We start from the raw sequence: 14,326 nt of genomic DNA, 5'->3' as shown, positions 1-14,326 counted from the left end.
CTCCAAAGGAAAAGCGAACAGTCAGGGCACTAAACACAATGAAGCAGAAACACAAAGGGAAAAGGGCTGAGAAACAGAAGCTCATTTCCAACAGCACTGAACAACTACCCCGTGTTAATAGCGTTACGTTTGACTGAACCCGACTGGCAAAACACCCCGCTATTAACCCCTGAGCTGTTCATCGAGCAGACTCGTAAACTGCTCTTCTACAAATCTGTGGTAAATTTGGCACATTTTATGGTTGATAGGATGAGGACAGTGAGTTACGAGAGCTATTCAAGAAATAACACCACAGGTGAGTGAGACACACCGAGCTTTGTTTCTGTAGCCTCTTCCGAGGGGATGTCTACCAAGTACAACATACGCTCATGGATTTCCGTCCAGGCTCCATCACAAATGGGCCATTAGACATAACCTGCAATAAATACTTTGGATAAGGTATCTGGCACTGAAAAATCTCCTAGATTGCCAGCTCTGAATGAAAATCAAGGGCAAAGCCACCCCACATGGAGACACACACATTACCCGTGCTACCTCAATGCCGTTGTATGTGCGAGAGGGCATGTGCTCTATGAGGGCCGCTTGGGGGAACATGGATTTTAGTTGATCTAATGAACTACAATGCTGAAGGAAAAGCAAAACCTCAGTCTTGGTTTCTTGCAGCACGAGATGGGTGCATCATGAAGGCAGTTTGCAGCTCTCTGCTCATGAAATCACGCAATTTCTGTTAATAAAAGGTATTTGAAATCCATTTCCAAAAAATCAAGATGTGTAGATAATTGTACTTCAGGCAGCTGGAAATGGAAGCGTGCAGATGAAAACAGGGCAGGACAAAAGGATATAACCATACTCTTGGAATTTCCCCAGTCCTGGCAACTATCACAGGTTTATTGGACCTTCATTGGCAGAAAGCAGTATTATTTTCTATTCAATGCTGTGGTGAGACAGAAAGAGAATAGACAGTCCAGTAAGTGAAAAATCAATTGTGCAGGTAGCAAGAGGCGTTTCTACTTCAACACTTAATGGATAATGTGATCTTTCATACCAGCCGTATGCCAACATCCATCCAGTATCTAACACAATCTCTTATTTCCAGATCCAACAGAAAACGTAAAAAATAATTCCCTGGCACCAGGAACATCTGCAGAACATATTCTTCATTTTGATACAGGAACTGAATTTACCAGCAATAGGTGGCTGCTTTGCAAAACCATGACAAAGATTTCTAAAAAATAGCTGCAGCAGCTCCCTAGAAAATATACTTCTGAACTCCCTTAGACTATATATTTCTATTTATAATGGGAGAGTGGGTTCACAAACCATTCCAGTTGCTATGACAATTACAACAGGGACAAACCACACCATCTCAGTGCACAGGTACTCTGGCTCAAATAATAGATGAAGTGGAGATGTGACTGTACTCCTTATTGTCCGGATACAGCTCAGTCAAGTATGAGACTGCAGAGTCAAGTAATGACACGCTTGCCTCCAACACAAAGCCTTCCCAGTAACTAGAAAACTAAACAGGGCCAGGACCTGTTATATGGCTCTGAGGCCAAATGATATGGCCTGACCACACTCACAAGATTATATACTTCTACCCTGCAAAACAGGGTGGCAATATCCAAAATGCTGATTGGGAACAGCTCCTGGCCCTTGCTAATCCCAAAACCATGCCTGAGAATTGTTTAAGACAGGGCTGGCTGGCCCAGGCCAAAAGCAAGGCAGAGCCTGTGCTAGCAATTTAATGGTATAGATGGTCAAGTTCCAGCTCTCCTGGGCCCATGCCCTGGCATTGCTCATTCAGCTAGCACAGACCTTGCCAAACGCAGTTGTATTGTGAGCAGAGCTTGCTGGAAAACAGACACATAAAAAGAAGTAAGAGTATCTGACCAACTGTAAAATCTGTATGCATTTTTATTCTTCCACCCCCCCACCGCCCCCCCCCCCCAAGTTTTACTTTCCAATCAGCCTTGTTTTCACAGAGGCCTCGCATTTTCTAAAACAACAAAAGGTCAAAATAGTTGTGGTAAGAACTGAGTGTGCTTCATTTTTTACCTATGATTCAGTGGTAGTTGCCAGCAAGCTATGGTGCTTCCAGTAAAGGCAGACATGCTGTGGGGAGTGTCAGAAGAATTTAAATGGGGAAAAAGGGCAAAGATGTCAAGACTGAAGAAGACAGACAAAAAGATAAATGAATGAAAGCTTGGATTGCTCCACAAACTTCTCAGCATTGCTTAATGTCTTTGTTTAATCTCCTAGTTGAAAGAGGTGGATGCAGAAAGACACACTGCTGAACAGCTGTGCAGTGACTGCTGTGGTTGCCTTATCTCACTTTGTTTTTGAACCTCCTCCTTTGTTTCAGATCCAAAGAGTGACCCAAAGGTCTTTGCTGCAGAGCAAATCTGCCTCCTTGCCACTGGGTCATGAGGCCATGTAAGCAAGGTTGGCTTTGCAGACTTACCGTGGGGGACAAGGTAACTTCCACGACCCCCTCTGCGTGGCAGGTGCCACCTTTCTGTTCTCTGAAGTAAAGTTTTTAAAGTTTTTAAGGTCTAGACCAACTTTTCTCAAAGATTTCCCTCCACAGCTTCTTGCAGGCTTCCCCTAGCAGAAAACAACAGGTTCTGTTGGAAGGCCACCGGGTACAGCTCCTGCTCAGAGCAGGCTAACACCACACCGGGTTGCCCAGGGCCTTGTCCACCTGAGTTCTGCGTATTTACGGGGTATTCAGCAAGCTCTGCGGGCCCTGTACCACTGTTTGACTGCTCTCAGTATGAGCCATTTTTTCTTTCTTTCTAACCAGAATTTCCTTTGCTGTCATTTGTGGTGCATTGCCTTTGTCTTATGGTCGTCCTACAACCCCGAGAAGACTCTGGCAGTGTCTTCTCCACAACCAACAATCAGGAAGCTGAAGAGGGCAATCACACCCCCGCGACTTCTCTTTTCCAGGCTGAACAAACCCAGCCCTCCCCACCTCCGTCACGGGCTCTGCTGCCTTATTGTACGGGACACTCACCCAGCACAACATTAAAAGCAATGTGGCCCACAGGGAACAGGGAAAATGAAGTGGTCAGCCTGGGTCTGTCTGGATGAATTTATGAGTGTCTTTTATTTCTGATTATTTTAAAAGCCTGAGCCCACTCAGTTCATTTCATTGAGGATGCTCCACTATTTGCAGAGTACTGACACCGAGCTTTTGTTGCCCTGCCACTTTACAAAGTAAGCAATGATGGAAACAATTTACAATTTACACAAAAACTGAGGAATTATCTCCATGATGTGAAGATGGAAATAAAGATAAATCTATTGAAAGACTTGACCATTTTTTTCTTGGAATGGCTGCAAAATCCAGAGCTTGGATGACATGTGAAAAACAGTGAAACAGCATTATCCTGCACCATCCCCAAGCTAAACATTGCTGTAAAGCAGGTCATACTTCTAGCCAGGCTGAGAAAACAAGGTGAACAACAGCTTTGTGTGTGGCAAACAAAGTATCTGTAATCCGTATCTTCAAAAATGCTATACATGTGTATACTTAAAGAAGCAGCACAACTGAGATAATTACGCACGTGCACAATCACCTTAAAAGCCATCAGCTCTACACATCAGATACTTAGGTCACCTGAAAACTACCAAAAGAATTATTGCAAGCAGTGGAAAAAAACATTTATCATATGGAATTTAAAACTTCATGAGCAATAACAGGATTAAATACACAATTTTTCCTCCATCATCCAACTTGACGAACTTTGCAAAGATAAATGCTAGACCTTTAAAAGCAGGGATGATAAAGATAATTAATAGAAGCTTAGAAGCAGAATAACGTTGTGAATCTATGTGGGGTATAACTATTGCTTTGCTTTTGAGGAAAAGGAAGATAAATTATTCAGTCTTACTCCATCCCAGCATGAGGTAGAAATTCTAAAGGAAACAAGCTGTTCAGAAACAAAACTGTGATGACTATGCCAACATAGGAGTTAGGCTCAGAAGACCCAAACTAAATCCAAAGTTTTCGTATTTATCAGCTGAGGAGGATTCTGGGTATTGTTTTAAAGCAAACTGACAACACCTCTGCTTTGTGAAGTGTATTTAAATGAGGGTTCAGTTCTAGGGTGATGTCAAGATTGCATCATAGAATGATTTTGCTTAGAAAAGACGTCTGCAGAACAGCTGGTCCAATCCTGCTCAAGACAAGGCCAACTTTGATGCAAGATCAGTGTGCCCCTGGTCATGTCAAGCCGAGCATGCGGTATATGTCTGACGCTGGAGATCCTGCAGCTGCTCTGGGCCCTTGCTCCAGTTTTGGACCCTGCATTGAGAATTCTTTTTCCTTACGCGCAATCTGCATTTCCCTTGGTACAATTTCTGCTCATTGCTGGTTTTTCTTTCATATGCCCCTCTGAGAAGAACCTGGCTCATGTGTCTTTGCCCTATCCCATTAGAGAGGCATATAGAGGAGTCACCCCTCCCTTCTCCCCCAAGCCTTTTCTTCTCCATGCTCAGCAGACCTACCTCTCAGCTTCTCCTATACCTTGTGCTCCAGTCCCCGAATCATTTTGGTGGCTCTCCATTGCACATGCTCCAGTAGGTCAGTGTCTGTCTTGCACTCGGAAGCCCCAAACTGGATGTGCTCCTTGAGATATAGTCACAGAAGTGACAGACAGGGAATGACCTTCGCTTGAGCTGTTGGCTATTCTCTTGCTAATACATCCCATCATTTGGCTGGCCTCCACTGCACTGCTAACTCATTTTAAACATGCTCTCAACTAGGATCTGCAGGTCCTTTTCTGCAAAGCTGCTTTCTACCCATTTGCTGTTCGGCTTTCACAGCTGCATGGGATTATTCCATCCCAGGTGGCAAGGCTTTGTGTTTGTCTGCTGAGCTTCATGAGGTTAATAGCAGGCCATTTTTTCATATCGGTCCTTTTGAACAGTAGCTCTACCCTCTAGCATATGTATCGCTCCATTCAATTTGTTATTTGTGCATTCATTGCAATGTCCACATAATAAATAAAGATATTAAATGCTATCAGTCCCTATACTGACTACTCATCCCAGTGCCAGTGGGACTCTGAACAGTTGCCCTCTACTCTCTCTCTGACCCTGGTGGTCCAGCTAGTTATCCACCTATCTCACAGTGAACCCATGCAGTATGCATCCCTCCACTTTAGTTAAAAAATGCTATGGGTGACTGTCAAAATCTTGCTAAAGTTACACTAAATAAAAGAACCAGGGGTCCTCTTTTCTGCAAACCCAGTCATCTTATTATAGAAGGCCAAGTATGATTTGCCCTGACTGTTTGGGCTGACTAACTCATAGTTCCTTGGATCCCTCTTCTTGCCCTCTTTGAAGATGGCCATGACCATTGTCTTCTCTTGTAATCAGAAACTTCCCCGATCACCATGGCTTTTCAAGGATGACTGTGAGTGGCTTCAAAGTCACATCAGCTCATGTCACCCTCAGTATTCCTCGATGCATCCTGTCTGGTCCATGGACTTGCGTATGTCCAGTTGACTTAAACACTCTAACAGTCTGTAAGTTCATTACTTTATTCCTGTCCTCATGCCTGTCCACCACCATGGTTCTTCACTGCCTCAGACTCTGTCACCAAACAAAGGGACCTGGGTGATCCTGGGAGCAGATCCTGCCAGTGAAGACCACGGCAAAGACAGCACTGACTATCTCTGCTTCTTGGATGTCCATCTGGGACTAGGTCTCTTTACTCACCGAGCAGCAAACCCACATTTCCCCTTTGCTGCCAGTGTCTTTACAAGCACCCTTCTCACTGCTCTTCACATCTCTTGGCAATTTTAACTCTCGCTGAGTTTAGGTTTTCCTAATTCCAAACCTGCACAGCAAAGCAGTGTTTGTAAATGCCACTCGAGTAGCCTCTCCTCTCATATAAGGGAAGGCTGAGTGAGCTGGGACTCTTCAGCTTGGAGAAGACAGAACAGGAGGCTCTGTCTGGACACCAAGAAAGCAATTCTTTACTGTGTGGGTGATGGACCACTGGCACAGATTGCCTAGAGACGTTGTGGAGTCTACTACCTCATGGGAGATCTTCAAAAGCCATATGCATACAGTTCTGGGCAAGCAACCCTGGTGGCCCTGCTTGAGCAGTGGGTTGGACCAGAAAAGGTCCAACCACAGGGGGTTGGACCCAGAGGCCTCCAGAGGCCCCTTGCAACCTCAGTGACTTCAACGTCTGTGATTCTCCCCGCTCCCATACACCTGCATTGCTTGTTTGAGCTCAGGCAGGATTTTCCTGCCCTCAGGCAAGAAGGCCTCCAGCTGTGCCTGCTTGGCCTCATATACCTGGTAAAAAATTCCTGAGCCACCAGGAGGCTGTCGCTGATGAACAACTAGATCCATCTGGGGGCACTGCGGGGTCTTGTTGTACCACACAGCTCGTGTTACAAAGAGTGTTACTTCTTAAAAAGAATACGGATTTGCAGGGGAACACGTGGTCAAATTATGCCCAGCATTGCTCTTTGGGAGTATTCCACTTGCTGGCTGACAAACGTACCTTGAAGCATTACTTCAGCGGTTTTGAATGCATGGACTTTGTATAACACGTTGAGTTCCTTTGGGAGGAAAGGATAACTTTAATTATATATAATATTATCATATAAACAGTATATAGACTTAAACATTCAAATTATACAGCCCAAAAGGCTTCTCTTTCTTGACATGTTTGTGTAACAACTTAGCAGTAGTAAATATTATTCACATACTTCTCAGTGCTTTGTTTCGGGATTACCATAAAAGACCCGGGATCATAAACAGTAAGAAATAATGCTACAATATGAAGAATTTATTACCAGTTTAATAACTATTTATTCTATTTATACAGTGGGTGCATATCACTTTACACCCAAACACCACTTACAGACAACATATATTTCTCAGCAGAACTTCTACAGGCTTTGTTTTCCAAAGTGAATCAGTTTGGATATGCTAAATTGTAGTGGGTAACAACCACATATATTTCAGCTTGACAGGAGCACAGAGCAACTGAAACAGAAGAGGCAGACTGACTTCTGGGTGGATTCCAGGACAGTCAATTCCTCCAAAACAAAATAAAATGTGCATTTGGTTTGCTGAAAAGTGCCCATCTCATCCAAGAAGTGTTACAGCAGTTAACCAGCACACAGGCATTTACTAATGCTTCAAATTCCAAGAGAAAATCACCCAAAATAACTTGGGCACTTGTAAGTTTATCCTTCTTCTACATGCTGCTTTTCAAAGTAATGGTTGAATACTTATCTCCGTCAGAGCTGCTTCTAGAAGGAGAAACTGGAGTTGGAAAAAAGCGTGAGGAATTCCTTCCGTGGTCTCCCCTACAGAGCTCTGCAGGCATCGACAATAAGCCAGTGTTTTGCCCACTCACAAGATAGTGAGTCACTGCATTTCCATTTATGCAGAAGATATCTGCACCTTGTGTGCATTGTTCGGATGGGATGGCGAGCAGCTCAGCATCGCTGACGCAACGTGACTCCTGGCATTGCTTCAAGAGAAACAGCACAGGCGGCCTATGCTTCTTGCCATCGAGTCACAAGATCCTCGTGGTCCTCTTAAAGGCCTGGGCACCCTGTCAAGAGGATTTTCAGGATTGTAGAAAGGGCAGTGGTGCTGCTTTAATGTCAATTTGGAGTGTCAGCTCTGGCTGATCAGTGCTTCCTGGTATGCCCAGGGAGCATCAGCCGGTGTCCGGCGTTTGCAGGTGTAACGTTGAGCAGCAAAAGGAGCCAGAGAGCAGAGGTTAATGTACTGTTTATCACTCCCTGGGCCAAATTTATTTTTATGTCCATCAGCTTCATAGACAACTGTGGTATCAAGCAAGAACTCAAGGACCAAATGACAAGGAGAGGTGAAGCTTGGCTCAATTTTCTTTTTCTTTTATTTATTTTTCCTTCCTTCCTTCCTTCCTTCCTTCCTTCCTTCCTTCCTTCCTTCCTTCCTTCCTTCCTTCCTTCCTTCCTTCCTTCCTTCCTTCCTTCCTTCCTTCCTTCCTTCCTTCCTTCCTTCCTTCCTTCCTTCCTTCCTTCCTTCCTTCCTTCCTTCCTTCCTTCCTTCCTTCCTTCCTTCCTTCCTGTTAATTTGGTTCATTTATTTTGCAAGTGAGTTCTAAACTGAAGAGTCCAAATCAACCAGCAATTTGAGGAAACCAATGCCAGCATGAAAATATGATCTCTTTTGTAGTTTATTTTCCTTCTGATAGGCAGCAAAACTGTGTTTTAAAAAATGACCACTATTTTTATGTTACTGTTAACAAAAATTATGGTATGGAGACATCCCACCCAACCGCCCCTGCCGCCTTCTGCAAACAGTTCACATTTGGCTTCCCTGTACCACCATATACCTTAATCCACTCATCCCCTCCCTCAAAGCTTCCTCTGACATTGCCCTCTTCATGCAATGCCAAAATCAGAAATTGCCTAGATCAACTGTCTTGAAAATAATTTGCAGGGCCTTCCTGACCAAGTTAGTCATTTAGTCATTGACAGCAAAAATAATAGGAAACAGCCAAATGATTCCTCATAAAATTCTTTTTGTAGCTACGTTTGACGGCGACAACAGCAGTACGTTCCTAAATGACAGCAACCAACCTTATGATTTTATGCATTTACAATGCAGATAACCTGCCCTCCTTCAGAAGTAATGCTCCTTGGACAATAAAACTTCAAGTAATCAACATCAGATCACAGGCAAGGAAGCTCACAGGCAGGATTTTCTGCCTGACAGGAGGCTGGAACAAATTTCCTAATGAAACGCACAGACATACGTATACTGCTGAATTTTTAATGGGTGATCTGCAACTAATACATACACTAAGGATGTAATGATGAGAAAAAATAAGAAAATAAAAAGAACTGTAAATCATTTCAAAGAATCAAGCTCTTAAATCCTAGCCAACACACATTTTGCTTAGGTTACTGTTATTACTGATATTTATCCCTTTTAGAAGTCAAGATACTTTTTGATCAAAGTGCCAAAGCCTAGAAATACTCCTTTTTCTCTATCCAAAGCTGTCATGTTTGTGACCTTGTAAGTACTTGGCTATGTCAATTAGTGTTTCAAACATGCTGCCTTTCATCTTCAAATGGAACTGGGACTAGAAACTGGCCAGACCTCTTAGCTCTTTCAACAGATGATAAACACATTGCAAGTCAAAAAATCCAAGCAGCTTTTTATGACTTTACAGATTAATTAGCATGCCAGGGCTTTCAGACCAATTTCAGTCCAATAAAGTACCCACAAAAGTTGACAAACTAAAGCCACATTTTGTACATCTTAATTTCTACACTATCAAAAATATGTAAAAATCCACATGAGAAGAAATATTAAAATAAGATGATAAGAAGATGTGACAGACCATCAGCACAATTTAAGCCCTCTCTAGGGCCACAGATCATTAGGAACAGCTTTCTACAAAGGAGCCTGAAAAGTGCCCAAAGCATCTCTCCAGGCTGTTGAAACGTCAGAATTGGTTCCTCTACACCCAGACCTTCAACACGCCAGTTTTGGAACCCACCACTGCTCTCACCTTGCTCTCTTGTCCCTCGGTGGCACAGTTACCTCTTAGCAGTTGTGTCATTGTCATAATAGCTAAATACAATTACTTTAGCAGAAGTTATCACAGAGTTCAATCTATCGACATTTTTGGACAATTTGTAATCAGGAAAGAAAAAGGTCTCCTGGGGCTGAAGGTTCAAATCTCTGCATTTCTTCTTTCTGGCACAAGCTCTGTCCATCCCTCTAAAGGACCTCTCAAAATTTTGAGGGGATACCAGGACGATAATGCAGTAATATTTTTGGGTGCACACTGCTGTTTTCACCCTGGCTGGGCTGGTGCAATGGTGCACTGCTATCGCCAACAACTTACACTTTGGGTGTCTTTCCTTGCCTGCAGACCTCTTACAGGAGGCATGGTCTGGAAGCTGCACTCCAGTCATCCCAAAAGGTAAATTACAGAAAGCTTATTGAACTTTCAAACCTAGAGAACCAGGAGAATGTGATCTGGGTGCCAGAGAAAACCTGTCCTTATCTTCTGTTACAAACCATCGGGTGTTATTTCCTCTTGGGCACTCCTCTGGTTTCCTATATTCATGTAATAATCTGCCATAATTAGAGCTTCATGTAGAAGTCTCTGCATAGGTGGGAAGGGGCTTGCATCTCAAAGACCCCAAAAACTGGACGTTACTCTATTTTAAAAATTTACTCACAGGTAAAAATACGTTCCTGGAAAAAAAAAAATCAGTTGCACTTTTTGACATCCAGGAACTGAAATCTCACTTAGCATCACAGTAATTTGCCAAAAGAATCAGACAGATCTGTAACACGGCTTTTGCCATTACTGCACTTGGTCTGGACTGCTGCATCATGTCCAGATCAAAGAATTGACAGACTACTATCTGAAATGGTGACAAAAATATGCCAACTATCAATACAAGCCCTCAGGGGACCGGTAGAGTAGCTTTGCACAGGGAAGCTGGAACAGCAAATCCTATATACTTCATCACTGCATGTTTTGACTGTTTTCTAGCAACTGTTGTATTCCAATATTTATAATCTCTCTCCTTATGCAAGCCTCTTATATTTTATAATAAAAAGAGTACATAAATTTCAGTTACCGTTGCAGCGCAAATTGTTGTATGTAATTAGTCATGTACAACATAAGGCGTAACTTGAAAAACAATGCGTGTTTATTTTTCCTCTGCTTAATCAATATTTTAAATATTTGTGGAAGCCATACACCAGCTTAGCAAATCATCACCTCAGAAGTGAGAGAAAGAAAACAGACAATATAAATTCCGCAACGCACAGCAAACCGTCTGCATGTGACAGACTGCCATGGAGGGAGCTAAATTTTTTGGACCTTAAGGGAAAGAAACGTAGAACATTTTACTTCTGGGCTGTTTCACTTCATTCCTCTTTACTGTGCATTCCTCAGCCGTACTGACTTGTTTTTCCTTTACCATAAGATTTTTTTCCCCTCCCCACGCATCTTTTTAATGCGATTTAGTTGCAGTGATGCACAGAGACAAAGGCAGTGGGGGCGATTTTCCCCCTGCAATCCTTTGCCTGCCTTGCCAGAGAGGTGAATAAATGCTTCAGCATCTCTGTCTTCTCTCCCACATCAGAACAGTGGCTAACCACAGTGGGATCCAAACTACGGCAGCAACGCCACACGTGTGTTAAATGGCATGGCAGTGCTGTAAGTACAGGCGGCCAGCATCACATCTCAGTTATGCTATTTAAAGACTTAAGACTATATAGTTATCCCTGAGCTCGGCTGGAGAAAATCTTATCAAAACTGAAGACTGGCATTTTTATAAGATTTGTCATAGGTTTAACCTTGAGAATAACAAATCATTAAGTGTGTGGAGGCTTAAGAATCAATTTATGTTCCAAGCAAAGGGTTTTTAAAATTAAGGTTGAAAAAAAAATTAGATCTCGCCTGGTGTTGCACAGATTCTGTTGATGTATCAATCTTTTCAGGCATTTAAAAATAATATAGAGATGATAAAAGTAAATGTTCTATAACCAAAAAATCTCTTGGTAATAAAATTTCAAATTACAGCCCATGACAACACTTCTAAATTGAAGCTGTGATACAGGAGCTTTGATGGAGAAAATTGTACAAGTAACTCGCAAAGTAATTCGGAAAAGCAACAAAGAATGAAGATGCTGAGATGAACGGAAAACATAGCTGGAATGGTGTGCAGCATCCTTAAATGAATTGTAGAGTGTTTTGTTGCCAATATCTTAAGCAGTGCTGCAGTCTTATATGGATTTCTTTGATAGCTTCCTTCTACCCACAAATAACCTCACTGCAGGAAAAAAAAAATACAAAAAGCCACCACACAGGGACAAACCCAAACCTGAACTCTGTCGTCATATGGGACTGGGCTCAGGGTATGAAGGACTGATGCAAAGGCAGCGGTTTAATGGCAGGAATTTCTGCGTTTCTCCTACTGATTACTTAAGGCATTCAGGAGTTGAGGCAGGATCTGCAGTGAAGGGCTCATCTCGTCAAACTGCGCCGACCCTGGGTGCCCGTCCGTGGCTTTCAGCACAGCACCAAGGAGGAAAAGCCAAGCTGAGTTAAAAGAGCTGGAACTTTGCCCACGGTGGCACAGAATGAGCAGAAAAAATGACGGTCAAAACTTCCTAGTGTCTCAGTTTCCCTGATGGGAAGTGCAGCATTGAACTATATGCACGTTGTTGAGGTTTAAATACTTTTTGTCATGTCTACTGGCAGCCTTCAGTGAAATAGGTTACAGCAGTGCAAAGTATTGTCTTTAATATGCTCAGCAAAAAATTAAGGCTTAGGAAAATACAGATATTTCTTTTTGTTTAAATAACTCAGACCAAACATCCGTAAGTACTTAAACGTGGCAGATCCACTAAGTGTGATTTGTACCAAAGCATCTGTGGTAAGAAGGTTACAGGTACGCTTTGAGAATAAATTTCAAAGGTCTGCAAAGTATAATTAGTTCTAAAGTTCTCCTACACATTAATAATTAGTAATAAAATCCTTCTAAAGCCCTCCACAGAAAGACATAAAAAGCTCTTCCAGAAGCATAAAAACAGAGACCAAGCCCAACCCCCTCATCATTGGCATTACTTATATCTTAAGCTTCCCTCTGAAGACAGTTTCACCTCTCTCCAACAGTTAATTTGATCAATTTTTTTCTCTCCCTTCCAACGCTTTTTCCATTCATATCTCATAACTCGGGGTGAAGTCTTTAATCTTACATACATTTCCATGATAATTTAAAGACCAAATGGTTCAGCCAGATTAGATAGTCTAGTGGTCCTTAAAGCTATTTATCTATAAATTCCCTGAGCAATTCCATCACCAACACAGGCAGCTTCGCAGTCCAGTCAGAAAGAAAAGAAGGCTTTTCCTCCTTTTGGAATTTGTCATTTTAGGATTCAGTCCATCAGAAGGTGAAGGACAGGAATACCACCAATGCCTGCCAATACAGGTATCAGTAGACAGGGGTCTTGTCAAAACGACTTCCCTTCAGTTTTTGACAAGATTATGACTCTGCTTGATAACAACTAATGGAGGATGATGGCATGTATATGTATTTTTAATAACTATTGACTTAGCATTACACAGTGTTTTGTATTAAAGACTTAGCAATTCACAACAGTGGTGTTCAATGAGTTAAGAACTGGTAAACTGATTTTTTTTTCTAAGATTTTACCTGCCAACGGGAAATGTTTCAACACGAGACAATAACTGCTGATACTAAGACAAATGGCATTGAACTTTGCAACCAAGATCTGGAAGTAAATTTGCAAAACACTGATAAATTTGTGGGTAGTAGAAATATTAAAGGGGTGGAAAGTAAGGAGAATAACGCTTTTGCGTGAAATGATGAGTTTTCATGCAACAAATGGCAAAGTTATACATGTAGGAAAAGGAAAGCAGCCCATCCGTGAAGAACACATGACTATACCCACAAATGCTGTTACTCTGGAAGCAGTGTAAGGACCCAAGTGAAAAATGCTATGTGTGCATCTAGCACCTTGGTGAAAAAGCCTGGAACAATTATTATTAGCTCTGTACGCATGGGAACAGAGGAAGGGAACAGTTTTATCTCTGTACGAGGGAAGAGTGAGTATGATCCTGAAATGTTGCGTATGGTTTTGGTATCCAGATTTTCAAAGGCGGATGAAGAATTGGAGGAGGTGCAAAAGATAGACAGTCATTTTGGAGGCTACTAAAACTGGTACACTGCAGGAAACCAGAGGAATCGAGGATCAGAAGTCTGAAGCCAGACTAAATGATTTATTAAAAATTAATCAAGTTGTAACTGGAAGGATAATTAAACAGCAGGAATACAAAACAAAAGGTTGGCCTCCATGCTTTTTGAGTTCTTCAAACCAGCTCAAGAGATACACTAAAGTCAAAACTGGTAACTGGATGAAGCAGAGAGGCCTCTCTGTCCTCAGGCTGGAGGAGCATCACTGGCTGTACCCATATCCTTGGACTACCACAGAAGAGGAAAGTTCTAACTAAGCTATCAAATATCCTGCTTCCAACCACAAAACAGAACCAAGAAATTCATCTTAAGATGCCACTGGTCCTCTGTAAGCTGGTACCCCATAAACATGCTAACGAGAAGGCTACAGATGGTAGACTGTGAGCTCTCCACAGCTCAAGACAATTTGGCACATTCCTCTTTTTTTAAATAAACCAAGCAACCACATTACTCTCCTGACTTGTGAATCCCTCTTTATACAGACCTATTTTTTTACGGTTAACCGTTAGCTGGATTCTACAAGAGACAGGCACTGGCTGGGG

General features: G+C 42.3%; 1 protein-coding gene and 1 long non-coding RNA gene across 7 annotated transcripts in view; both read right to left on the bottom strand.

The window, feature by feature from the left end:
• LOC106044503 (uncharacterized) overlaps positions 1-8,491 on the bottom strand; it is a 38,885-nt gene extending 30,394 nt beyond the window's left edge. Inside the window, exons 1-2 of the long non-coding RNA XR_010830675.1 lie at positions 3,900-8,491; positions 311-415 (exon numbers count right to left, since the gene is read on the bottom strand). This is a non-coding gene — a long non-coding RNA (uncharacterized lncRNA). The remainder of the gene's footprint in view (positions 1-310; positions 416-3,899) is intronic.
• KLHL29 (kelch like family member 29) overlaps positions 1-14,326 on the bottom strand; it is a 391,351-nt gene that overhangs the window by 230,601 nt on the left and 146,424 nt on the right. The window lies entirely within an intron of this gene.

Source organism: Anser cygnoides, chromosome 3 (genome assembly GCF_040182565.1).
Source record: "Anser cygnoides isolate HZ-2024a breed goose chromosome 3, Taihu_goose_T2T_genome, whole genome shotgun sequence".
Lineage (NCBI taxonomy): Eukaryota > Metazoa > Chordata > Aves > Anseriformes > Anatidae > Anser > Anser cygnoides.
Note: the sequence above shows the minus strand (reverse complement) of the source record. Positions and strands in the feature narration are given on the sequence as shown.